Source organism: Falco punctatus (genome assembly GCF_963210335.1).
Source record: "Falco punctatus genome assembly, chromosome: 9".
Lineage (NCBI taxonomy): Eukaryota > Metazoa > Chordata > Aves > Falconiformes > Falconidae > Falco > Falco punctatus.
Genome location: NC_137589.1, coordinates 51,751,856 through 51,778,736, shown reverse-complemented (window position 1 = coordinate 51,778,736; position 26,881 = coordinate 51,751,856). Strand labels below are relative to the sequence as shown.

General features: G+C 46.8%; 1 protein-coding gene across 4 annotated transcripts in view; it reads right to left on the bottom strand.

Annotated features, from left to right (window-relative positions):
* Window positions 1-26,881, bottom strand: part of TLR4 (toll like receptor 4) — a 115,875-nt gene that overhangs the window by 29,671 nt on the left and 59,323 nt on the right. Inside the window, exon 5 of one of the 4 annotated variants that reach the window (XR_013930476.1) lies at window positions 320-26,293. The exons of the other annotated variants lie outside the window; for them this stretch is intronic. The gene's annotated coding sequence lies outside the window, so the exon portion shown is untranslated. Of the gene's footprint in view, window positions 1-319; window positions 26,294-26,881 lie in introns of those variants that run through there. 4 annotated transcript variants of the gene reach the window in all.

Genomic DNA, 26,881 nt, shown 5'->3' with positions numbered 1-26,881 from the left:
TTCTGCTTGAGCTGGCCAGAAATAAGATATCTCCCATCTGGGAGGCCAGGTAGCCATATCAGGAGAGAGTTGTAAACACAAAATCGCCGCTGTAGATCTGTCTGTAGGCACAGCACCTTGGACGGTTTATTCAGCCTGTACGGTGAAACCAGCCTGGTCAGTGACACTTGGATTTTCTGCTTGTCCTGCTCACTAGTCCAGTGTGTTTGGGTTTTAATTGTGTATGTCAGTGAAGCATGAAAAGAAAATAAAAAGGAGAGGAGAGGGAGAGGGAGAGGGAGAGGGAGAGGGAGAGGGAGAGGGAGAGGGAGAGGGAGAGGGAAAATATTAAAGGAAAATAAAGAAGCAGCAGCTTGTGTTGAATTAAAAAGGGGGGAAAAAACCCCAAGCATCTTGATTAGATTTGAAATGGAAGCGTAAGGTACTTGTGTCATTAGCTTAAAAAAAATGTGCATTGCATTTTAGTATCAGCTTGTCTAACAGAGAAATGGTCTGTTGTCCTTGTACAACTGCAGCCTTTCCTCAGTAGGCTGTTGTGCTGTGAAGAGGTGTGTGCACTCACAGCAGCTTCCCCAGGCATGAGGTTCAGGCTGTAGGATCAGGGTGGAATCGTGTCAGCCTACACCGACTCACATGCTCCTCCCAGGTGGGTTCTGCTCCGAGGCCTGCAGCATCCCGTTTACTTTTATTTTTTCCCCCAGTCCTTTAATTCAAGGGTTGTCCTAGGACAATAATTGTTCAAACAAGATGCATATTACATCTCATATTCATGCATTAATTAAACCCATCCAAAATTTCACAAAGTTTGTCACTGATTCCAAGCAAATGGGACCTGCAGATAATTAATGATTTTCAATGACAGTTCTTGAAAAATTAGTTTCTGGCAGCAATCTTCATATGCTGGATAGGTTTCTATTTTATAAGCCTGTTCTGTTCTTAAAGACACAAGAATTAGTGAAAGCGGGCTGTTCTTTTCAATATTAATTAGACCATTATTTATTTGGAAAAGAGAGTTTTTGTTTTAGATACTTATGTGTCAGCTGCTGAGAATTCTGCCCTAAGTCACTTAATAGCCCATTAAGAAATTGTTGTGATGACTAATTATTTATTACAAATTCAGAATCTGTTTACTAGATAGCTTTAGTTTTGTTAATTAATAAGATTACCTCTTAGATCCCAAACCCGTGATGCCTATTCTGGCATTATCTTGGAATACAACATATGTGAAATAGGATACATCATGCATTCTCCTACTAGGGTGTTTTAAGTTCTGCCTAAGAAATACAACTGTTCTGTTCTTCACTGTGGACATATCATTAAGCCCGATTACAACTAACAGCTACTAATAACAAACACTAATGAAGGACTTCATTTTACCTTTAGGAGCAATGGAGCTGCAGACACACTCTGCCTTTGCACTTGTCTGCGCTGCTGCCAAAATTAACGGTGACAAGTCATGATGCAGTGTGGCTGGTCTGAGTTAGCCAACTGCCGAGATAAAGACAACCTAGATCTTAGCTCAGCTTATCCACTGGAGTTCAGGTTCACCTAACAGACCTGAAATGAGGTTGAACCACGGGCTTGATGGTTCCTTTTATCCCCTTATTAAATGAGGAATGTGTTTTTCCTAGGAATTTATTCACAAGTTCAAATCCCAATACTTCTCACTCCACACAGCCACTTCCCACGTATTCGATAGCTCTTTTAAACTTTTACACCTGGGGTAGGTACTGCAGCACCCTGCCCAGGTGCCCCAGCTCCACTTGGGCACGCTCCTGCAGCACCAACAGCCAAGGTCTCTGCCCAAAGCAGCCCATAGTCTATAGAGCGTTCATCAACTCCAGCGGGCTGACCTTGAGGAGAACACCTTGGACTCTCTCTGTGTGGAAACAGCACCACGTCTAATGAAAATCCATACTGAGAGGGTATGCAAAGATCAGACTCAATTAATTCTTTCCAGAGGTGCCTCCACAATGTCAACATTGATCTGCTTCCTAGTTGCACGGTTTTCTCTCGGCTGACAACCATATGCCATTCAGAGCTCTGCTCTATTGTAAGTTTTAACAGATATGGAGATAGGATCATTAAAATACCCTGAGAATACACAACAAGTCATTGTTTTGCTGCTTGTGCTGAGAAAAATCTCACAGTAGCACTGAAGAAGTAAATGCTATAGGCCTATCTCATGGCAAAGAAGTTAATCCTACAACAAAATTGGATGAAATGCCTGAGGATAGGGATCACTATGTGGGTGTCTTGTACTGTCTATGCTAAGAAGTTGCTGCTTTATAAAGCAGGCTTGTAGGACAGTTGCAGAAATGCATGTGCATTTTATTTATAACCATACCTGTGGGAAAATAAAACCAGCCCAGTCTCTATGAGCCGTCGCCCGCAGAGTGCCTGTGTTTCAGACTGCCCTCTGATGTTTTTTTCATTAGAGATAGCACAGAGATAAATAATTTCATCTTACCAGAAGAAGACAAGCTCAACCACCATCTGTCTTCTTACATATGCAACAGGACCTTTTGGATTCAGACTGTATTTTTACAAGTCTGGAGTCACATAGATACTGGATTTTTGACTGAGACCTGTAACAGAACTGAATCATGCATCAGCCATTCCAACTGACTTCTGATAAACTGAGTCTGGGTCTGGGGTAGGGGCTTAGCCCCACCTCCAGGCACTATCAATTGCCTAACTGAATCCAGATGCAACCAATCTTTGCTAATGGGCAGGGCATATTTTCATTATAAACACAGATTTGGAAAGGCTGTACTTCAAGAAGGTTTAGTTAGCAACTCTAAGTAATGATGATCTGTTGTAACAGTGGCTGTTATTATTAATAAAATTCACAAGTCAGGACTATATAATTTTGATTTCTTTTTTATGTTAATTAGAATTCTACCCTTTTTTTTTTTAAACCCTGCTGTTCTTAATCTTCTGTCCTTTTTTGGTTTAAATTAAAATCAAACTAACCTACAAAGTAGGAAACTTCCTTATAAAAAAAAAAAAAGAAAAAAAATAGAAAAGAAATAGAGAAATTCCTTTTCCTGGTGCCTGCACTTTGAAATCAAAGCCGTTTCACTGTTGCAAATAATGACCACACAAAAAAACCCAACACATGCACTGAAGATCTATCAAGGGCCCTGCTGTCCTAAAGGTCACAAGCATACATGAAAGATCTCTTTGCTGGGGTAAGTGGTGCCCAAGAAAAATGCGTTGAGAATTACTCACCTTTCAAAGAAGTTGCAGACAAATGAGTCCGAACTTTCAAAGGAGCAGCGTGACTGCCACCAGATGCCTTCCTTTAAATGCCTCTAAAGGCAACAGGAAAATAAGTCAAATTAAACCATCAATTCAGCAGCATCTTTGCTACTCATCATGCTGGCATTTCTAGAGAAAGAAAGGTTGAAAGCAATCCAGAAAGAGATGTCTGTGCAGAACTCGGTATTCTTTCCATGTGCTAATCTATTCCATTCACCACTTCTGTCTCACCTGCACCACGCCTCTGCGCATCTCCCAACAACGCATTAAACAACACGTGCACGTTCCTGAACCTTCTGCTCCTGTGCTAACTGCTTTGACTTCCACAAACACGCTAGCCAAGAAGACATCACAAAAGTACCTAACCTCATCGTGAGAGCAAGAGAGAGAGAATTATGAGAACAAGTGTAAAGGAAGAGAAAGGGAGAGAGAGACAGAGAAATTTTATTGCTCAAGAGGAAAAAAAGAGATTATAATTGAACTGCAGAAAATTCTCCACATCACAGGTAATGGTGCCTGGGTTACCTCTCTTTATCTGTGCAATAGAGATTAGCACACGGGGTCATAAAGGGAAATTAAAGTCAAATAAATTCTGGGCCAGCACTTGGTAAGTACTGCTGTCCTACCATTTAGAAAAAGGAACATCAGGGCATGAAGTGGCACAGCGTAAGGCAGCAGCCAGCGGGAGAGCCACCCTGCCACAAACATCCAACAGAGCGGGGACAGACTGCTCTGCTGCCACAGATCACCTCCGTGGGGACTGCAGGAGCTTCCCTCCAGGAGCAGGGATGGTCTAGTGTGGATGCTGGCAGACTCAAGCCCCGAGCACTTCAGGAATTGTGGTCTTGGGCAAGGTAGACATCAGAAGTGACTCTGGAGATGTGTGATATTCTCTCCCCACTGTTTTCTTATTGCCCCTGTCCTGCAGTTTCCCGTTTTCCCCCAAAAGATGGATGATTATAAAGCACGTTCATGCCGTGACCATGAGGAACCTGCCCAGACCCCCCACACCAAACCTTCCTCCAACAGCTCCCACGGAGCCCTCGGACCTCACGCTGAAGCAGATAAGGAGTGCTCACCCACAGCCACGTTGCCCACTCGCTCGTGGTGGTAGTTGCCAAGACGCAGCAAGGGGTGGGAGGCACTGCAGGACTGCGCAGCACAGATCGTCCACCTTTGGTTGACAGACCCATGGGACTGCAAGTCCTGCTCCTGACTCAGTGTCTCACCTCTGCGGTGGGGTGAGCTGGATGTCTGCAGCCAGCGCTGTCAGAAATGACAAGAGGGTTTGGAAGCTATTATTCCAAGATTTCCCAGTCTGAGACCCCTTCAAAAGCTTGAGTCTCCAAAAGTGCTGGAAAAAAAATCTCTGGAAATTAGGTTTCTGAAGGTATCTCGGATACAGAATAAATAAAACACATGGGGAAATAAAACAGCCCAAAGCAGGCATTACTACAAATCACTTTGGATCTGTTGAAAGCTCCTTCTTGTTCTTTTTAGAAGTGACTGTTGCTTGTTATGAATGTTTTTCTTTGGCTTTCTTAAGTAATTTTTACTGACCTTCACAAAAATCTTATAGCATTGCTGGCCAGAAAAATATTCAGGGAGCTTTCTGAAGGAAAGATGATGTCTGTATTGAGGTATCTTTATTCTTTTCTTGCAGTGTCAAATTAAATCAGCATTCACCTTCCTCCCCCTTGCCTGGATGGGCAGTACATGATGAAGAGGAAGAGGGTTTGGCTGTCAGAAGCTGTCAGCTGGCGAGAGAGCTGGACAGCCCACCCCAACCTGTCCCCTGCCCATTGCTTTGATGGTGAACTGGACCTTACATCTCCCTGGCAAGTCCTGTGCCTTGCAGCGCTGTGGGCAGTTGAGCACAAAACTGGCTTGGCAGCTGACAGCACACAAAGCTTTGCAGCCAGTGGCCTCATCCTTATTCCTTAGAACTGGGCTGGTCATGTATGTTGGGGTTATTAGACCGTCTTTGCAGTGCAAAGAGCCTAGTTAGGCTCAAGTGGGGCAAGGAAATTGGTTTTGCAAGACAGAACTGTGGTAACCGGAGGAATAAAGCCAAGGTGTGGGTAGCAAAGATGGACAGACATAGGTGATAGAAATAAGCCCATCTGCACTCTTCTTTACTCACACTTTCAAGGGAATGTGTTCCCAACCATTCCTTCCTTCCTTCCCTCCCTCTTCCCCCACCACATATTCTCTCTTGACTTATTTGACGCTGTTTGAAATCAAGCACTTGGTTTACCCTTCTCAAGCGAAGCTGATCTCTCCCAGCATGACTCTGACTGCAGCGGGAGGCACAGCGGGATGCTGGATATGGAAACCTGGCATTAGTATCACTTTCAGATGACAACAGATCAGAGAGCTGGACCTGGGAGTGAATTAATATAGGGCTAGGATTCACTTCAAGGGTTTGCTGCTGTCATACTCCTCTCAAGATGTGAGAGAGAATTAATGCAAGGGGCTGAGATTCACTTTGAGTGCCGCGATGGCTGCCTGCCATCCTCAGGAGCAGCGGGACCCGGCGTGCGAGTGAACACAGGGGACGGGTTTACTCCAGAGCCTGCAGGTATCCCAGGGAGCAGAGGGGAAGGTCACTTAGCTCCTGATGACCTCCTGGGCTATCAGTTAACTGCCTGATCCAAAATCCACCAATGCAGATGACTGAGGGTTGGTTTAACCTCAAATAAATGACCATTTGGCGCGGGGTCGTCTTATTCTGGTGCAATCCTGAGGGAGTCACGGTCTTTGCTGTGGACTGATGCAAAGGGGAACCTCATGGAAAACCATAGCAATGCCCTAGATCTTCAGTCAACCAGTCAGCCAGGGGACAGGGCACCCTCAGATTTGCTGGTACGTATCTTTAAATGTCCTTGGACAAACCGAATAGCTGAACCCAATGGGCCCCCACATCACTGACCCTCTGTATGGGCAGGGACAAAGCACATTTCGCTAGGGAAGGAGAACAGCAACGAAAGTACCCACATCTGGGTAACAGAAATTAGCTTTGTGTGCAGGAGCTGCTGATTATCGAACAGCAGGGCCTTTCCCATTACTCTCATCCCTGAAAAAAACCAGATGCCCTTAATTTATCTCACCCTTTGAATCGCAGATAGCCAGCCTACAGCTTTTTGCCACATGTTGTCTGCCAGGAGATGTTATAGACCTCCATCCTCTCCTCTTCCAATGCAGCGGACAAGAACTTTGGGAGCAACCTGGAGATTTCCTGGTGGCCAAATCAGCCTGCTCTTGTTTTCTGTGGTCCACAAAGTACCTCCCCTCCCGCGGCGAACCTGTTTGCCCAACAGCAATGTACACTCACAAGGGCTTGGCTACAGGCGTGTTTGTAACAAGCACGAACATAGAAAAGGGTGCAGAAAAGATGGAGAGAAAGATCTGTCATTACAATAGAAAGTGACCCACATTTGGGGGAGGTTAATGGTTATTTAGAAGAATGCATCCTTGAGCCAGTGGCTCTGAGGGGCAGGAGGCGAAGGGAGGATTTGATCCCTTTTTTCAAAGGGAGAGAGAGGTTTGGAGCCTGGAGCATAAACACAGCTGAGGATTCTGAAAATAGACAGTATCCTTCAAATGCAGCCTAGGGACGAGATTGAATCATTGTATACACCCGATTCCTTGAGAAGAGAAAACAAAACAAAACAAAAAAGGGAGGAAGTAGGCCCTTGGAAGCAAAATGAAGACAGAACAATGGAAAACTAAGCACTGGAGGAGACAGCTTCAAATAATTACATTGTGCAAGCGTCACACTGGGAAGTAGCATATGCTGGAGGAGCCCTCACTGGGGACACAGGATAAGCAGGCAGGAGGGAGGCCAGGCAAACCGTCAGCTTCAAAGTGGCACACGCCAGGCCAAATTCAGAGCAGCTCCGGCTCCGGTGAGGTCAGCATAACGATGCCAGAGATGAAAATATCCTTGTGCTTAAAACAAAATCCCTTCCTTCCATTGCCAATAGCACCTGGTAATAAGCAGCAGGCAAGGGGCTAACATTGTGACAGATATTTGGGTCACGGGCTGTCTTTTCATATGGGCGAGATAGGCTTGTGTCACCCCATGGTCCTGCTAAGAGCGGTGAGGCAGCTCAGCTCTGCAAAGACACGTGGGGAGTCGAGAAATGGCATTTAACTGTTTAACTGAGATCAGGGGGCTGGTCTCAGTTCATACAGTGCTGAGCACAAGGGGGTCTGCTGCTTGGTTTCTAGGGACCAACATCACTGTATTTAAGTTGTGACTTCCCAATGAAATAGATAAAAAGTTAGGAGGCAATGCCTTGTAAGAAAGTTAGAAAGCGTTGAGCCAGAAACTATGTATTGCTTGGGCACTCGGTTTGGAAAGCAAGGCTGAATGAGGCCAATGTTCTGGTCATAGTCAGGTTTGTGTTGCTGCTTGGAAAACCCTGAGGAATGCTTTTGTGCCTTTGTTTCTGACAGCCCTGTACATCTTATATTTAAATTTTTAATTTACAAAAAGCTTTCAAATGTTTGGGGTTTTTTAATGGGAACATCTTGGTCTTGCTCTGTAAAGATAAGTATGTTTTTAGAGAAAAGGAAATTCCAGCTTCTGTCCTGAAAATGTTCCACTTACATTTCAGCTTCCTTTGTTGAGGAGAGGCAGTATATAGGAAGCAACTGTATTTTCCGTAGCTTTAGGGTCCAAATTATGCTGAGCTGTGGGACCACCACTGTAAAGCACACCTGGACATGCCAGTGAGAGGCAGGACTTCACTGCTTAGGAGCTGCCCTCAGCCCAAGACTTTCCCAATTTCATCTCCCTGTGAAAAGACTGCCACAGGAAAGTGCTGTGCCTGTAAATCCGTAGTCCAGTGGTTTTCAGTCTGGAGTCTGTGCATCCTTGGAGGCCCTCCATTATTTTGCTAACAGATCCATGAGTGGTAACTACAGAGATCGAGTCTGTTGTGACAGAGCTCACATCTGCTGCGCAGGGTCTATGCCTCCCTTGGGGGAAAATTTAGGGAGTCAACAAACTGCAGGATGTGACAACCGTTACTGCAGACAGGCATAGTGTTTTCACCCTTTACACAATAAAAATACAATGAACCTACATGAGCACAGATGCACCTTAAATACCTGTGTTTACTAACTCACGTCAAAATGTCCAACCTATCTACATATATTTATCTGCTCTGGCTGGTTGTGACAACTTTCAAGAAACAGAGAAAACAAGCTGCACAAGCGGGCTTGCAAACTGCTTAGAGGAATACTCCATTAGCACAAAAAATATCCCAGAAGTACATTAGTGATTCAAGAGGTAGCTTGTTAACTTTGGACATTTTGTAAAGTTCTCTGATCAAGCAAATACCTTAGCATGCATCTCTTCCCAGCCCCCATCCTTCCCTGCCTCCCCCCACCCCAAGTTATCCTCCCTGCCCACTGAATGAGGAAAATATCATTCATACAGAACACTCTTCAGCGATCCTGCTATCAATCCCCAACAGTTTTATTTCAATATCAACCAGCTCCATTACGATAATTGATGAGAGATGCAAGTGATGAGTGAAGAGAGCAGTGCTGAGCAGATCATCCAGCCCACATGGTAGGAAGACCCTCACCGTGCTTCATTCCCATCTCATTTGGTATTTCACAAATGAAAAAAAAAATCCTTTGTTTTTTCTTTAGGGAAAGGACATTGCATTATGAAGATTCCAGTTTGCATGAGTGGTCCAAGCCAATCAACATATTTGAGTGTCTGAGTTGAAAAGTCCTTCTCTGAGAGAGAATCAAGCAAACCAATGAATGGCGGGAGAGAGTAAGGCAGGATGAACATGCCATAGACGATAAAAAACCTGAGCAGCTGAGCTTAATGCTTGTAGGGATTTTGTCCATTTTTTAAATATAAATCTTTCCCCTAGACACACCACTGGTGAGAGTAATCTGGAAAGCACAGAGACAAAAGGTTAAGAGTTAAACTTCCCAGCTCAAAAAGCAACAGGCTAGAGGAAGCAAAGGTTACATCGAGACATCCAGGAGGAATAAGCATCCCTGAAAAGCCGCCTTTGTTAAGCGCTTCGTCAAACGGGGATTGCTGCAACACAGTCACCACTTCTGCCCATCCAGACTTCCAGCACCGAGTTACTGTCCTCTGTCAATTTTCATACCCCAGCCCACAATGGGCATGCTGGTTTGTATCCCTAACACTGTTCCTCTCTAGCTGCTCAGGGATGGATTTTAATATCACCATCTTAAGAGAGCCTCAGAGATACAGCTCCCACGCGCAGTGGGCACAGGACTGAGTTGTGAGCCACCAGCAACCACAGCAGAGCAAACACCTGCATACTAATGCAGACCATGGCAGGGAGGTCACTGGATGTTATCAGGTTTCTCATGCCTGCCTCTGCTGTGCAATTAAGTTCATAAACAAGGGAGAACATCCATATATAAAGAAGGTGAAGGAGGAAAAAAAAAAAAAAAGACTCAAAGAAAACCTAATTATCTTGTCAGGGACAGCGGTGAAATGCTTTGCATCTCCTGGTTGTTCCACTGGTTCCTGGGTAGAGAGCTGTCAGGTTCCACCCCAGAAGTGGCTGCCTTTCAGTGAGGTGATGTCTGCTGCTCCTCCTTGGGACTGGCTGCGTAGGGGAGGTTGAGTTGCACTAACAACTCACTGATGTCAAAGAGGGATGGTTATAAACCCCTTCCCGTGCCGTCCTGGACACCCTGCCTCTGTCCTGGCTGTGCACATCCCCTCACTTAGCTCTGGAGCTCACTAGACAGTTTAATGAGCCAGCTCAGCTCTCTAACCCAGCAGAAGACTAATTCAGCCTCTCAAAAACATGTTAATTTATCTCATTTAATATGATACCACCCACAATTTTTATAGTTAAAAAAATGTCTCATGTAACAACCTCCTCCTCACTTCTCTTGCTCCCTATAGACTGTGTGTCCCATTTCACCTTGACTTCTTTTTCACGTTGTCATCCACGCTGGGGAAAACAACTAAGTCGCTTGGTAGCATTTCACACTTGGTTAGCAGCAGTGAGAATGACATTTGCAGGAGTCCCCAGATAGTGGTGCTGCACGCAGCGCTACAAGCTCTCTTCCTTCGCCCTTGTGCTGGGCTTAGTCCTAGAGAGCTGCACTCCTGTCTGCTGGTGCATCAGCTCTGAAGGGGCTCAGATGCCAACCCCTAATGTGGACTCCCCTCACATTTAAAAATCACTCTGGCCGTGGTTTAACAAGCAAATTGTGAAGCTTTATACAGTTAGCTTCGCGCACACACACACGCACACACGCCTTGAGCTCCTAGTGGCTGTTATCAGAAACTGCTCTGAAATGGCCCATAAATAGAAGCAGAGTAATTTGCAATGTATATTCTAATAACTGCAGCTATAATAACACCCCCTCCTCCCCACTTTCCTCTTTAGGGGTGATCTGCCAAAATGAGAAACAAAATTACTGTGTCTGTTCAGCAAATTCTTACTGACAAAATCTTTAAGAGTTGACAAGAGTAATCTACTGAAAATTAGTTCAGAAGTGTTTCAAGTTTCAAAAAATCAATCAAAATCAAATTAAGTTCTGAAGACACTGTCTGTAGAGTTTAAGGAAAACAGAGATCAGGTGCAGCAACATGGGATCATGGGCTCACTTCTGAGCAGGAGAGTTACATCTGCTCTGCCACCTCTTCTGGCTTAGAGCAGAGACTTACAACTGGTCACGAGGGTTTGCTGATCCTCTGGCTGATCTGGGGGGCTTAGGTAGCAACAAGAAACCCAGCCTAAGTAATCTACAGCAGGGTCCTCAGCATGGCGCTTCCTCCATCGTAAGGCTATGCCTTGACCAGTGAGCCAGAAATCAGGGGTTAGAGATAAAAAGAAGGTTTTCCCTCCTGCGTCCTGATCATTTCCTTCAAGATTTGTTCATCCCAATGACAGATAGGGAAAAAGAAGAATTAAAAGAAGAAAAGAAAGGAAAAAAAGAAGCAGCTCATAGAGATACTAATCAACGAGATAAACCAGTTTATAAACCAGATCTATTGCAAAAGCTGGTAGGACCAAGCATAGGCTAACCCACATCAGGGGCAGGGGCAAAGTTAAAGTTCATTAAGTGTTGCTCATGGACTCTGTTTCCTTCTTGGCTGTCTGTTCTCAAATAAACAAAGCTTATACTGGCTCAGTGTCCCTGAAGAAGCCTGGAACTCATAGTCTTTTTGAGAATACGCAAAAAAATTGCACAAGAGTTTGTCCTGTTTATGAGTGATCAGAGCCTTTCTGGGTAAGCAAAGTGCGTGGCTTGCTCAGATATGCTGTCTTTTTTGCCCTTCATCCATATGGTACCCCGACCCCATCTTGGCCCAGCAGATCCAAGAGCTACTGACCTACAAATCCTCAGCCATCTGCTTTGCAATTCAGCCTCAGCCCAGCTATTCCGGCTTGCTGTTTCAGCACTCACTCTGAGTGGATGGGCTCGCTTTACGTTTCCAATTATGTCTTTCTTAATTATATTCCTCCTTGGGGTCCTAGAGGCCCTGGAAATTTTCCCCCACTCTGTCTTTTCCCATAACTGTGAGTCAACAGTTCAATTATAGTCTCTTTATACAGGCATGAGAATTTGTTTCTTGGGCAAAGTTCCTTGATAAGATGATATGCTACATAAATGTCTCTAGCAAAACACATTTCACAGTGAATTTATCTCTGCACAACTTCTCCGCCTTATAGCACCTTATCATTCCAAGACGTCTCAAGGCACTTTCCAAAAGGTGTGCAATAATAATACTTCACAGTTATACACAGCCTTTCATGGAAATATCTCAGAGTGCTGTATGGAGAGAAGCACTCAGCTCCATCAAACAGCTAGGAGTGCTGAGGCAAGGGATGCAGAAAAGAATTGCCCAAACGAATTAGGAAAATGCAGGACTTATGGTGGAGTCCAGGACCCTGGAGAAACCCCCTCCTTTGCTCCCGATGGGCTTCTCATGAGTTCATTGCCCACCACACCAGTCTTGGGAACCAGCCTGCAGAGAGTGGAGAGGAGATACAGCCTCGTCCTCTTGTCAGGGGATGGGGACTCAGTTCTGTGTCTGTCCCATTTACCCTGCACCCAACACATGAATATTACAGAAGGAATTAAACACTTCAAAACTGCAAGCGGTAGGAGGTTTGTAACAAGCTGTGTCTACTCCTGCTCAGCTGAGGATCCTGGCTTGGTCCAGAGTTGAGTAAAGATCTCGTTTTCTCTGTAGGACAGATCTCTAAATACTGCTGTGGTCTCGACAGGACTGAGATTTCCTCAGAGAATGAGCCAGAAGTGCATAGCAGATGCATCCTTTTGCCTCTTTAGAGGCACTTTCATGAATACTTTTATTTCTTTAGCAATGGCCCTAAATCTTGGATCACAAATGTTCTTTAAACTTTATTTGTTCCTGCCTGAGCTCTTGCACTTCACTTGGATATCATTCTGCTTTCTTCCACCTTTCTGCTGAAAGTTTTCCCTTCTTCTGGGGCTTTTCCTTATTTGTTTGAGTTGAGCTGCAATTAGAAAACAGTTACGTGAAAGACAGCCATCTTCTGGGGACATCATGCAGCTGGATTTCTGATGGGCAGCTGGATTTGGTGCTGAGCCACAATGCTTAAAGCTGCTACCTTCCACCACACAGCCTGCTGTGGCCACAGACACAGATGCTGCCACGTATTCAGACCCCACCGGAAGTTTCTTCTGTTTCCAAAGACTGGGGTTGGAGTGACATTAGAGCTGTTCCTTGCCGTCAAAGGAACCCTGACTCCAGTCCCCGCAGGCTGTGGGCACTGTTGGTAACTTCGTCTGTTGCTGTGAGCACCTGCTCACACACCTCCTGCTTTGGTTTCCCCTCTGGCTGGATGGCAAGTGCATGAGAAGAAGGAAAGCGATGAATAACAGTGAACATTTGCTTCCTCCAGGGTGAACTTCCAGCCAAATAACCAGTCTTCCTCCAATATGTGATGGGAAACAGGCCAACAGCAACGCACTGGGGCCCTGGTTATTTTTAAGGGTGCCTGTTGACTACTCAGCAAACTCCCAAATAACTAACCTTTCCGAGGCACAGAAGCCTGGATGTCTATACCCTGCTTAATCCAGATCCAGTTCTTGGCATTGACCATTCCCTTCCCAGCCACACGCACTCCCCAGCGCTTGCCTTGCACTGAGCTGCCATGTCTCGCATCAGTCTGGTGTCCTTGGTTCCAGCCCTGCCTGTCACCTTCCTCCGCATTTTACCATGTTCAGCAACCTCTCCTCTCCCTCCTCCCTCTCAGCCCAGCTTATATCATCAAAAAATCACTTTGGCACCTTCACTGTCAGCGAACGGCTGTTTATCTGCTATATCATTGGAAAGATCTCTAAAGCCAGGCTTGGAAAACAGCCCTTCTTTTTATTTGATGCAGGATCATCTGAAAGGAGGATGAGAAGCGGCGAGAATATGTTTTCCTTGTACAGATCAATATGACTTTAACCTTTCCCCACAGCAGGGCCTGCCTGCCCACCTCCTTAGCTCACGGATTTCTCCTTCCCCACCTTTGCTCACCGTTCCTGCATTTTGGTGTTTCCAGCACTCCTGACACATGGACCTCCTAGTCCTATGTGCATCAGGGCAGTGTTTGTACCTTGTCAGAGCAAGTCAATTCGGTCCAGGGAAAGGGTTCCTGGTCCGTCCATTCACAGACTCAGTCACCCCACAGATTTCTGATGCTTTTTGCGTTCTCCTCACTCCACACTCTTTTACAACTCCTGTGCTGTACACTGCATAGAACTCTGCTTCCAGCTGCTGGGAGTCACTAAACAAATTTTCCATCTCTTCCCTTTCTTCTCCCTTTTTGGGGAAGAAACAGTAGTGTCCTTCTCTCGTGCACCCTTCACCTCTGCCAGTGGCAGATTTACTCCTGCCTGGCTTCCTGGCAGCTGCTGCAGCTGCAGCCCTGAACGGGGGCTCTGGCGTCTTTCGATCCTGCTCTCACTGTGCTGCGTTCCCAGTGTAGTCAGAAACAGAGAGGGCAGTTGCGCAGGTCCTGCAGTGCAGCTCTGAAGACCCAAGGTCAGTCTAAGAGCAGCAAGCTCACTCCTGACCAACCTTGATAATGGATCAATATGATTTTATACACAGGGAAACTGAGGAACCACTTGGTGGGAGGACCAGAGACAGTGGCACAAGAAAAGAGCAGGAGGTCCCTTCCTCCTGGCTCATACATTAGAGGTACCTTTGCTGAAGGGGGAGATAGGCTGAGTAACGTTGAGCAGGCAGTTCATGAGGATAGCCTGGGCTGCTCGTGCTTGGCAGGTATCTACTGTATGAACAGAGAGCTGCCATCACTCACCAGGGTTTAGCCTGCCATTGGCAACCAGTGCCAAATTCATTTTTAAAGAAAAAAGGCAAAGACTGAGTCCCTTCTCAGATCAAAATCCAGCAGCAAACCCCATGCTGCTATTCATACCCAGAGACAGAGAAGCACTTCTTTTTTCTCAGATGGAGATGGAGGGGGGAGACTGGCTGTTACTATAATAGCAGTAAAGACGCCCACCACTGTGCTAAATGATATATTTATATGTACGTATGTAACGAGAGACTGTTCTTGTTCCTAAAGCACTGGCAGCCTGAACGAGAAATGTGAGCACCTTCTCCAAGATCACTGAGTAGCAGGGACTGAGATCCTGGTTTCAGACAGCGCAGGGAAAGGATTCACCCACTGCCCCTCTCCACCTCCTCCCTTCAGATATAACGTGCTTAGCCAGGCTCCTGAGCCCCTTGGTTAGCTGATCCAGACTCAGGGCTGACACTTATCCAGGGAAACAGGGAGTGTGACCAGGGCATGTACAGCCTGGTCCTTCACCCTCCCCACATGGCCCTCTTCCTGCAAGAAAAGAGCTGCAAGGGCATCGCTGCAAAGTTCAAAAAGGAGCAAGAGGGATCCCAAGAGCCGAAAGGCAGTTTTAAATCTTACATTAAAAAAAAATAAAAAATACAAAAAACCAGAGCTGATGTGTTCTGTCCACGTCCAGCCAAACACCAGGTGCTGTCAGAGATTAGACGCTTTGGCAGATAAAAGCAGGTAATAGGGCCTTACTAGATAAGGACAATAAGACAAGAATAAAGGGAGGGGGGAAAAAAGCCAGAGGTGAAAAAGAGGTGAAAGGACAGACAACAGAACAGTTAGCAGCAGATCAGACTGAGAGATCCATCGCTGGCCCATGGGGAACCAGGGCTTTGGACACACCAGCTAAGCAGCAGCCCTTGCTACCCTGCAGGGACATGCCCTAGCACTCACAGCCGCTGGCACCGGGGGCTTGTGCCTCTGTGCCTCCCACTGCCACTGCTCCAGCATGGGATGCACATGGCATCCCCAGAAAATTCAGGATCACTGCTGTCCTGATAAGTAATGTGGACAAATGCCACTCTTCCTGGGTGATCACCTTTCCCAGATGGCCCAGCCTGATGGCCACACTGGAACTGCTGTAAGCGATGGATGCCAAAAGAGAGATGAGAGAGATGTGCTTGGGCCATAGCTGTTTGGCTGGGAAATAGCCATCTCCTCAGTGCTGAGACGCAGCCATCAGTCAAGGGCGTTATTCTGCACTAACTGCAGCAGAGTTTCATCAAGGATGACTCTGGCCCTATAAGTCAAGCGTGATCTAAAGAGTTTCCTGCTCTCCTCCAACTCCCCTTCTGCTCCCGCCTGTTCCCTTGCTCTTCACAGTCCCGGCTCGTTCTGCACGGAATAAACTGCCAGCACCGCACTGCCAGCACCGCACTGTAGAACAGCTTTGAGTTTCAGAAGCTGTGATTAGCGCCTAAGGGCAGCTGAAATGCCAGGGGGAATTTGCTGTAGGGTAGGAACGTGGGCATTGGGTGATGCTGTAGGAACGCTGTCCCTCAGAGAGGCCTGCATCCATTTGTTTGAGATACTCTATGGGAAGCCATAACGGCATTTTTGATACATCACCCGCTGTTCCCTGGGCTGCCTGTGGTGATGTATCCCCCTCCATCCCCTCCTGTGCTGAGGGGGGCTCTGCAGGAATGGGCTGAACTTTGCTTTCCTCTGCAGAGGGGATCTTGATGTTCTTTGTTAAAACCCCATAACTATGACTGGAAGCTTAGAAAAGAGGTGTCAGCCTGTCATTGCTTTGCAAGACCTGCTTGCCCATGTGAAGAAGGACAAGGACACTGGGCTGCTCCCCAGGGATCACCGTACTTCACTTTCTTACCACTTCACGCAGTAGCTTGTCTTGGATTTTACATTCTAAAAACTGCTGCTGTAACTGTGAGCCTTATGCTAGACACTGTGGGTTTATGCTGTATTTTTGTACCACCTTTTGAGAAGGACTGGTAAAGAGTTTGCTTATATATATATGTATTAAAACTATATGTATAAAAACTATATATATAAAAAATGTGGATCTTTGCAGCATTCAAGTACCCTGCATACCAACTGCCTCTCTGCCCAAGGGCCAGGGCCCCCATGTGAACTCCTCCAAATAAAAATGGGTGAGCGGGAAAGAAAGAAAGAGCAAACCTGCAACATCCTCCTCTCTCCTCGCCTCCCACCTCCAAAGCTTCCCTGAGCTGCCGGTGCTGCAGAGCGGACCAGGACCTCTGCACACCTTGCATCAGAGGTGGCCCAGATCTGTAACAAATGGCTCTCAGCCTCCTCCCTGCATGTGATGCATCAGCACAGGAGACTCATTTAACTGCCATTAATTATACGTTGCGAGGGAAAGGGGCATGTTCAGGTTGGCCGTTTTTCTTTCTGTTTCAAATGCCTGCCACCTCGATGGGCTGCAGAAACTCAGCTGCATTCTGCAAGCTGGGTAATAAACCCCAGGCTTTCAGCTCAGCAAAGCGCCTACAGGGAATGGTCCCATGGGGGAGGCAAGGGCTTAACTCCTCCATTACCCCAACCACTGGCTCCTCTTCCCTGGCAGCTATCCATTAATTCACCTCAATTTTCCTTCTGCAACAGGCTCCCTTCAACTCTCTGTTGAAGGATTCAGCAGTGAGCTTAAACTATACCATGTTTTGCAAAACTTCAGCACAATGCGTAGAGACGCCATCTCTCTCTTGGACTTGGTGGGAGCTGCTGGAGCCCAGCACCACATGCTGCTCCCCCCACATGGTGCAGGATCAGGCAGTAAGCCCTGGCACTGCATTACTCCCGTCATTCCTCCTGTACGCAGCCACGACTGCTGGGGAGTGCGGTCTGCCCCTAATAGAGAAATATCCACCTCTTTCTATGATTTATCTTCTGTTTGAGTAGCCTAATAATTCCCAAATCTACTGTTCTTCCTTATAAATGTGGAGTCCTCCTCACTTACCAGCCTCTTTGTTGACAACTTAATATCAGGGGCTCTGAAAAAAATATTGAAAACCTGGAAAGATTCTGAAAACCTGGAGTCTTGCAGCAAGCTGAACACTGTGCCAACAACCACAGCGGAGAAAACTGCTTTCAGAGGAGCTTTAAAACCCAGTCCTGGTCATTCATGGCTAATAAATCTCTCTTTGTAGTTTTTAAGAAGCTGATGCTGATGTCCGGGCCCCAGTAAAGTTTCCAACTTTCTTTACTACTTTTTTCATAGCAAGAAGGGCCCAGCAACTTGAATCCGAAGGGTGCTTTGCACAAAATGTCCTTTCCCTGATGCTGAGCCTCACCGTAACCTAGAAGTGGCTATGCTGGTACTTCAGCTGACATCGCTCGCATGAGCTAGTGCATAGCAGTAAATAGAAAACTATGCCTGTACCCGTCCCAGAGGACTTAGAAATTTTCGACTTTACAGGGGCAAGGAAAGGAGGAAGAAGAGGGGATGGTAGCAGCCTCTAGCAGAGCAAAGGAGAAGATCTATAGGTCTAAAAATTGAGTAAAGTCTATAGCTACAAATGTGACATGTTCATGGACTCCTCTACACAGCCCAACCCCTGCAGCGAGAGCAATGAGGGTGCGGGAGCGAGATGTTGGTAGGCAAGTGTGACCCCAAACCACATTCAAAAGCAAACCTGCTCTGTCTCTCCTTTAAGCAATCAAACCTCAGTGCTCTGAAGCTGGCTCTGCACAGAGGCAACTTTTCCTTTTTTCTCCCCACCACTTGCCATGTGCTCGGAAAACCCACACCTCAGGGTAACCTGGGTCCTTGCGCCATAGCTGGAGTCATGAGCAGAAGGGAGGAGGACACGAAACAGACTTCAAGGATTGTCATTAAACATCCCAAATCTACCAAGGGGTCAACACTATTCTGACTCCATCTGGGCCCCATGCACAGCTTGAGCCAGGGTTCGGATTTTAAATTACTTTCCCCTTCCCATGTTCACATACAGGCTTCTCTCTAGCTGGGAAAGACAGAGACTGTCGGCACGTGCAGCATTTGACAGGAGACCCAGGTTATTGATTCACAGCTCTACTTCCCTGAACTTTTCTGGAGGAAAACGGGGCTGCTTTGCATAAGGCAGGCATATGTTGCAGCTTTGGCACAAGGAGAGCCGGTTGGCATTTCCTTGCCAGACTTTTCCCACCCTCCTCTGATACCATCTGCCTCCATGAAACACTGAAATTCCCATCTGTCAATTTGACTGTAAACACACAATTATCCAGGCTGCTGGGGAAAAAAAGCAGCACGGCCAAACCTCGGCCATTCATGGAAAGGGACAAGTTGGGATGTCTGGCCCTCTCACTGTCCCACGGGGCAGTTTGGTGGAGGGAGCCATGCCTTTTCATTTCCAGCACTGCATCTGCAGTGGTGACCCTCTCCTCCCAGTGACGGATGAGCTGCTGATGCCGCCAACAGTTCCGTCCATGCCCTGGGTGTTTGAGAGCGGGATGCAAACCTGGAGCTCAACCAGAGGCTGGTAGGGAGCACCCAGGTCATTGCAGCCAAGTCATGCCGTTTCCACTTTTTTCCTTTTCTGCTGTGTCATGCCCGCACACGGCCACCTACAACCCCTGCCTGGATCTGTGCTATACAAAATATCAGCCATCCAAACGTCCCGGTGACAGTGTCCACCCCAAAAGCAAAGTCAGCGCTGGAGAAAAAGCCTTCCCTTGCCAGTTCATGTCAGCAGCGTATCTGTGACAACTCTGCCTGTCCCTTGCCTCTGGGTTTCATCACAGCAATGCCCAGATCCTGCAAGTTTAGATGCCAAAACTGCAAGGTTTTTTGCTGCATTCTCCCTGGAAACATCCCTCTTTTTGGCTGGGGGCAGCTTCCTTTGACCACAGCAGACAGCAAAGCACTGCCAGCAGCCCGTGGCATGAGCTGAGCCCTGTCAATCCCAGCCTTCAGCAGCTGAAAGATCTTCTCATCGGTGCTCTGAGTTACTCCGAACCTTTCCAGGGGCAGTGAAGCTGAAAGTGTCTGAGCCGAGCTGGTCTGCAGGATGAGCAAGCAAAGACTGATGGGAAGTGAGGAGACTGTAAATAACCATGGGCTGGGGGCTGATTTAGCGGGGTGGGAGGTGACTATGTTTTGTTTTATTAAATATTGGTCCCCGTGTGGTGTCTCCAGCCCAGAAACCAGCTCTACCACCTGTTTCATTTAGCTGGGAAGAGGGAGGGGGCTGTTGGGTGGCGGAGGAGCTGGCAGATGGCATGTGTTCCTGGAGATAACATGGGGCTAGTTCAGAGGTTACTAATTGGGTTTCTGCTTGCCTTTCATACTGAATGCGAATCAAAATGAGAACATGTGGTTCAACACACACACGTTGTCCTCCTTCCCTGAGGATGCTGCCCTCCGCCACGCTCCTCCACCCGCTCCCTGCACATCCCCACCCAGAAAACCTGAATCAAAGAGGTGTTTACCATTCATTCACAAGCCAAAGCAAAAGGGACAGGGGGGGAAATAGCAAGGAGGTTAGTGAAGGAGCAATTAATAAATGCCTCACCCAGGGTAGACCCTCAGGCCTGCAACCAGCCCTTCTGCACATGCAAGGCTATTAGCAAGATGCTGCTTTGTGCAGCCAGCATGGGAATGCCACACCATGGGCAAGTGAGGTGGCAGCAAGGCCACCTCGCAGCTGAGAGCTCTGTGTGGGCAGGAGGCTGAACTGATGGCTCCTGCCTTCAGGCAGCCCCCCAGGTGCCCCACACAGGGTGCCCTGCATCTCCCTTTGGTGGCTGCCCCAGTGCGCTCATCTTCTTGTAGCTTGGGTCTCCTTCCCACTGCGGCATGAACAGGCTTCAAGGGCAACACCTGGGTGTGATGGCAGAGCTGCAAAGGGGAATCCAGCCATGGCACATTTGGGCAAAGCCCTGTCATTACCAGCATCCATCCCCAGCCTCCACCTCTGGCACTGAGCTACCCCTGACAGGCTGGTTTGAGGAAAAAAAACTCAAAACCTTTAAAGCTAGCAGTATGACCGTGTGGCTCAAGACTTGCTTCAACCTTGAGCCAAGGAGAAAGGCTCACACCCGGCGTGGTCAGCTGTTACTCTAGGTGGAGGTACAGGGCAATACATCTCCTTCGGGGAAGTTATCCTTTCTCTGCAGCCTCCCCAGTCCATAGGGTGTCTTATGTACATTTTGTGCTGAGATGCAATCTTACAGTCAGAGGCAGGGAGAGAGGATCAGGAATAGAAAGCAGGAAGTACGCACACATTCTTGGAAGGGGGAGGAGGAGGGAAGTTAACCAAGAAAAACAGAATACTCTTTGAAAAGGAAAAGAAAAAAATAATAATAAAAAACTCTCTTTTTCAAAGCATTTTGCAAATATTGCTTTTCTCCCCTCCCTCGTTTTCTGTCAAGCTGCAATCAGCATTCAATATTGTCACTCAGAGCCCAATTTCACTGGGGATAGGTAGCCACGGAGCTCTTTAAATGAAATAAATAAATACATCTGGCCATGTATCACAGGGGTTTAGCTGGGAGCTGAGCTCTTCTGAAAATCTGGTCAATCACGGTGACATTGATTTCAGGACAATTACTCCTGATTTACACTGGTGTAAATGAATGGAATGGCATTAAACTGCTGACTGGGGAGTCCATACGCAGGCAGACCTCATCAGAAAGCCGAGTTCCCATTCTGTGAAAGATTGAGATCAGCTTCTCCAACCAAATCAGGACAAAAATGGTCTGTTTTTCTTAAAATGGAACAGAAAGAGGGTGAAAAAAAGCCACTTGGGTTCAATAAAAACTTTGGTTTTGAATGCCTGGCATTTATCAGTTCGACTCTTTAAAATGTTACTCATATATAATAAAAGTAGGTAAGCCAACTTTTCCTCATGTCATAATGAAACTATTGGCTTTGGGTTTTCTTTTTTGCCCAACTAAAACTAATTGGGTCTAGGGAGGACAGAAATCTGTTTTTTACTGAACAATCAAACCTGGCCCCCACCTCTTTTTCCTATTATCCACTGTCAAGCTGTGTCAGGGAGGTTTCCAAGCTCGCTCCCACGCCAGCTGGGCTGCGTGCCTGTGCAAGCACAGCCCTGCACCACCCCCTCGGCACGAGCGGGCAGCTTTGCAAGATGCAACCTCAGCAGCACACAAGGCGAGGTGGAGCGATGAAGAGGCAGGCTGAGGAAAAGGAGAAATGTCAGAAACAGTTGAAAAACTTTTTTTTTTCTTTTCTTTTTTTTTTTTTAGCCTTAAAGGGTCTTCTCAAGTGAGGGCACTGCCTGTTGTAGCAGTGAGAACAGCCGTGGAGGGGAGGGAAGGCTCCCTCACACTGTATCACCCCTGCATTTAACCATGATTAGTTTATGGGGAAGGCGAGGAGGGGAAAAGGCTAAAGCTCTTTGAGAGCCCCTTCCCTAGTTTTTAAAATACTTTTTACCTGGATATATGCTCTGGACATAAATCACTGTTGCTCAGGATAAATGGAAGCCCGTAAGTGCCACGAGCACTAATGACAACATTCATCAAACACTGAACCGCTCCATATTGCACCAGTCTCCAGGATGCCTGCGGACATATGGACTAAGCTCATTCCAGCAGCCCCCGCTCCCCCCTGCACCCCTCCACTCCCCGGCAGCAGGCAACAAGCCTCAGCCTTGCCATGGCCAGCTCGCAGCAAAAGCAGGAGAGACCATCAGGCAGTCATGTACAGCCTCCTCAAAAAAACAGAAAAGTACACAGAATAGCTCCCCTCGGAGCCCCATCTCTCAGCACTTTCCCATCCTATTGCTCCTGAGCCAGCTGTACTCCAAAATCCTAAAAAACAGGTCTCCACCACACAAAAAGAAATCAGCCCTCTGTCAAAAGTTAGCAAACCAGGGCATATTCTCTGAAGCAATCAAGTTACTGAGCCTGCAAGACATAGTCGCTTGCTGGGAATCCTGCTCTCCTGCAAAGTGAAATGCTTTAGCTTAATTGACAAGGCGAGCTGGGCAAAACTCTGGGAAGATGGGCTGAGGTAACAAGAGCTGCTCCATGGTGGCAGCCGGCTGACACCAGCCAAAGCGCTGGCTCCTGCAGCTCAGCTGGTTGGTGGGAATTGATCACATATTTATCCTCTCAGTACCAAAGTGCCTCCCATGTGACGGGGCAGTTTAGCAAAATAATTTTTTTTCAGAATTCTGTATCAGCACTGGGGCTTTGAGGGGATATTCTGAGTCCTGTAGATCCAATTCAGGACAACCCCAGAAGTAATATGATTAAAAAAAACAAAGAGGAACTGTCCCCGAAGGCATGGGTAGGGGGAGTTTCTTGCATGTGAAATGCATTTGATGCTGCTTGCATAACAAGTCTGAAGGGATATGTACAGTTCATGGGTCCAACCCTTCACAGCACAGCCTGAATCATCAAATAGGCCAGTCTGTAATTGCTTCTATTTATTAAGAAATTTATTAAAAGGAGATTTTTCTGCGGACATGTTTCAGGTTCAAGAGTAAGTGTTCTCAAAGTGGAATTACTGCTCAAAACTCAGAAGAAGGACCAGAAATCTTTTAGGATAAGGAAAGCTAGGTAATACCCACTGCATGATTCACAGCAGGAATCTAAACTGAGTCTCTCTCACACCCCCGACTGAGCTGATTTCTTGCTAGACCAAACTCTTTACCTCTGAAGAACCTGAAAGAATAAGTTCTTATTTCAGCCCTGGATATAAAAACTGAGCAGTGTAGCCTTCTCATTTCCTGGCTTTGAGCTTTAAGAACAAGGTGTGCAAGTGATTTCCTAATTTAGTGAAGTTGCAAAACTTGGATTCAGTTTAAACACAGAAGGTACGGCTACATCCACAAATGACATCATTTCCACCAGAAAAGAGGGAGGAAAGTACAACTCAGATGATGTCCTAAGGAAAGGGTTAGGCATTTTGTTTGCTTCCACACTTGTTTTCTTAAAACCTACCAGAAAGTCAATTCTGTGTTTGAGCTAAAGCAATTGTATGTGAAAATGTTTATTATAGTCATCCTGCTGCTTTCCCCCGGGCATGGGGGGAGGAGTATCAGTATAGACGGAGGGAACGTGGCTTTACCCTAATGACAATCAGCATTAGTTTTGGACAGTGCTCTGAATCCCTCAAAATATTCATGAACAGGAACATCCACTCAAATGGAAATAAATAAAAGTTTATTGAAATACGAAACTGCAAATAGTAATGGCTGTTCTAGGCCCTTTGCAGCAATTATGGAGGAGACGCTCATTTTCTAGCTTTTATATGCAACTAAAAAGATGCTTTAATGTAATTTTATAATTTATTTACTCAGGGAAATCCCAGCTTAGATACAGCATCTGTTTTCTTTTTCCTCCTCCCTCCAAACCCCAGTACAGAAGACTCTTCTCGTTTCTTACCCAGTTTCTAGTTAGAAGCTAGAAGAAAGGCAGACGATGCTCCTAAGGTCATGGTGGCAGCCAAAATCCCCAACCAACTTATGAGATCCCATTGCCAAGGTTACTTCAATGCCATCTCTTCATATTTTATTGCTTTTAGCGTTATCAAAGCTAGGAAGGGATTAGGAAGGGGATGGCGTGTGACAGCCTAAGGCACCAGCCATGCTTAAGGGAGGCAGGACAGGGTGGGGTACCCCCCTGGGAGCCAGTGGGGTCTTTGGGAGATGCAGGAGGGAGGTAAAAATGTGGCCTGGTGACACAAGATTGGAACTAAGGGACACCTTTGTCCAAGTGTTGGGCAGAGACCCCATCTTTCTGGTGGAGATTACAGTTTGAACAGGCAGGGAGGAGCAAGAGCAAACAAAGGCATGAGGGAATGCTAAAGGCTGGTCCAGGACGATGCACATCACTGGCAGAGCTTGAGAAGTGGCCCAGAAATCCTAATGCAGCAGCAACGGCAGCTTCCACAGGATGTCTCACAGTGAGGAGCTGTAACATCGGTGTATTGCCTGGGGACCAGACACCAAAAATCAATCTTCAGAGCACAGTCGGTGGGGAACACTGGATCCTGCTCTCATATGCTAATGTCTGGGCTGTGCTGCTTTTCCAAGCCAGAGATCTAGGGTTACAAAAAGGTGTTATTGTGATACATGTCCTCTTTCATCAGAACTGCTGCTCAGGGAGGAGTTAGAGAAGCAAGAGATGCAACATAAGGTTTCTCCAGGTTTGAGCCCAGCTGTACTGCACAGATAGTTTTAAAATATATATATAGGTGCCTACCATGTACCTTCATCTTATTAAACTGAGCCAAGTCAAGCTGAGTTCTCAAGACAGTTAATTTCGTAATTCTGTCATTTCATGGGTGAATTTCATGCGTAGAAAAGCAAAGAATTAGTGGTATGAGTGTGCTTTGCAGGTATAAGACCAAATGAGATCTGGAGGGAAGACATCTTCTTCCATGAAAAATGTCAAGTTATTTTTACATTTTTAAGGGAGAAAAAAAAGCTCATTCCGTCATCCTGGAAGGTCATTTATTTTATTAAAAGGTCAGGAAAATAAATTCTTAGAAAAAGAAGGGGTTTATGTTCCTACTTCAAGAAAAATTTAGTAACTTTTTAGCCACATTCCTTTCCTGTCCCTCTGAGTCACCTGTTCAGGGACTAGTGCCTGTGTGTCCCCAGTCCCACCTTTTGCAGAAGGCAATCCCTCCCAAGGACTCTGGGCTTGCTATTTGCTTAGTGAATCAGTCCCAACAGACATACGCAAGGTGGCTTTACAGATGTTTAGGAAGAGTGAACATTGCAAAAATTAAAGTATAGATAGTTGCAAGCTCTTGTCCTTGGTGTAGGAAACCTTCTCCCATGCTGCCCACCTCCACCTGCACCCCTTTTATCAATTTGTGGCAACTGTGGTGTGAAAAGGCTGCCGAGCTGCAAAAAACCTCCAGCTAACTATATTTAGTGCAAATTTCAAACAAGCAGCCTTTCAAACCTGATAATATTTCAGGGGCCATTAATCACACACACTAGTCACTGCCACAGCAGCTGACTACAGGTTAATAAAAAGGGGTCTGAAATCAAACCCAGGAGAGAAGTGTGATGAGAAGCCGACACTCCTCCTCGGGCGGCAGGGACTGAGCAGTTTTGTTGGGGCAGAGTAGGGAGCTTAATTCCTCTAAGTGGGCACCCTTCTGACCACCAAAGCACCCGACCTGCCAAGCCAGAGGGGGCTGTCACTGTGGCCTGAGCACCCCTCACCCCTGTCTCTGCTCTCAAACCTCTTTGCATCAAAAGGAGCTATCTCCCCAACACTGAGGTTTCCTCTTCTATTTTTGTAGATGTTTCACGTGACCAGGGGCCTGTTTTGTGTTTCTCTGCCCTAGCATGGTCACATCTCTCCATCCAGATCTCCTTCCAGTGCTCACGATCCTCAAGCCCCACAAACCGCATCCAGCTGGGTGGGGATTTCCTCTCCTGCATCTCCCTCCAGCCACAAACCTGCCCTTCTCCCAGCTACTGAACTTTGTATATTTATTCCATTTCAAGCAGCTCTTCGTCTTATTTCACATTCACACAGAAAGGGCTCACCGGGGGGAAGTCAGAGATCTTCGGGGGGGGGGGCATGACCCAAGCAGGAGCCTCCCTGCCCCCTAGCCGATGCTGTCTGGCTGGGCAGCCTGCAGAAGAAGCAGGGGAGAGATGACAAACGAGGACAGGCGAGGTGATGCTGTGGGTGTGTGTGTCAGCTCACATTTGTTTCATTGAGAACTGAGGAAGAGAGGAACTGAAAGGAAGGGAAAAAAATACATCAGTGGGAGAAAAAACCCAGATAATAAAAAAATAAGCGCAAGTGACTGAGAAAGCACATGCGGGAGAGACGGCACTTCTGAACAGCATGGACTCTAATCTCGTTACTGACTTCAGTTCAGGAGGCTGATATACCTCTGAGGACAGGTTGACATTTTGATGCTCCTAGTTAGGGAAAACATGAACTGGGAGAAGCTGCATTAACAAGCAAATAAATTTATAGTCGGCTGGCACCAAAATGAATCTCGCTGTTTGTCGGCAGCAGTTCTTCAGTGATATATGAACTGAGTGAGCTTCCGGCAGAGCATCCTTCCCTCCTCCCCCTCAGAGCTGGTGCTTGGTGGCAAGGGAGAAGGAAGGTCACAGGATTTCCAGTGCTCCCACCATGCCAGAGAATGCAACTGAATAAAACCATCCCAAGGTGGAAACCCAGGCCAGAGACGGGCTATTTTGCAAAGTGCGCTGCTGCTGAGCCGGCACCCAGGCCAGGCAAGCCGAGTGTGACATACCGAGCCAGGGAAGTGTCATCATCACTGAAACCAGACATCT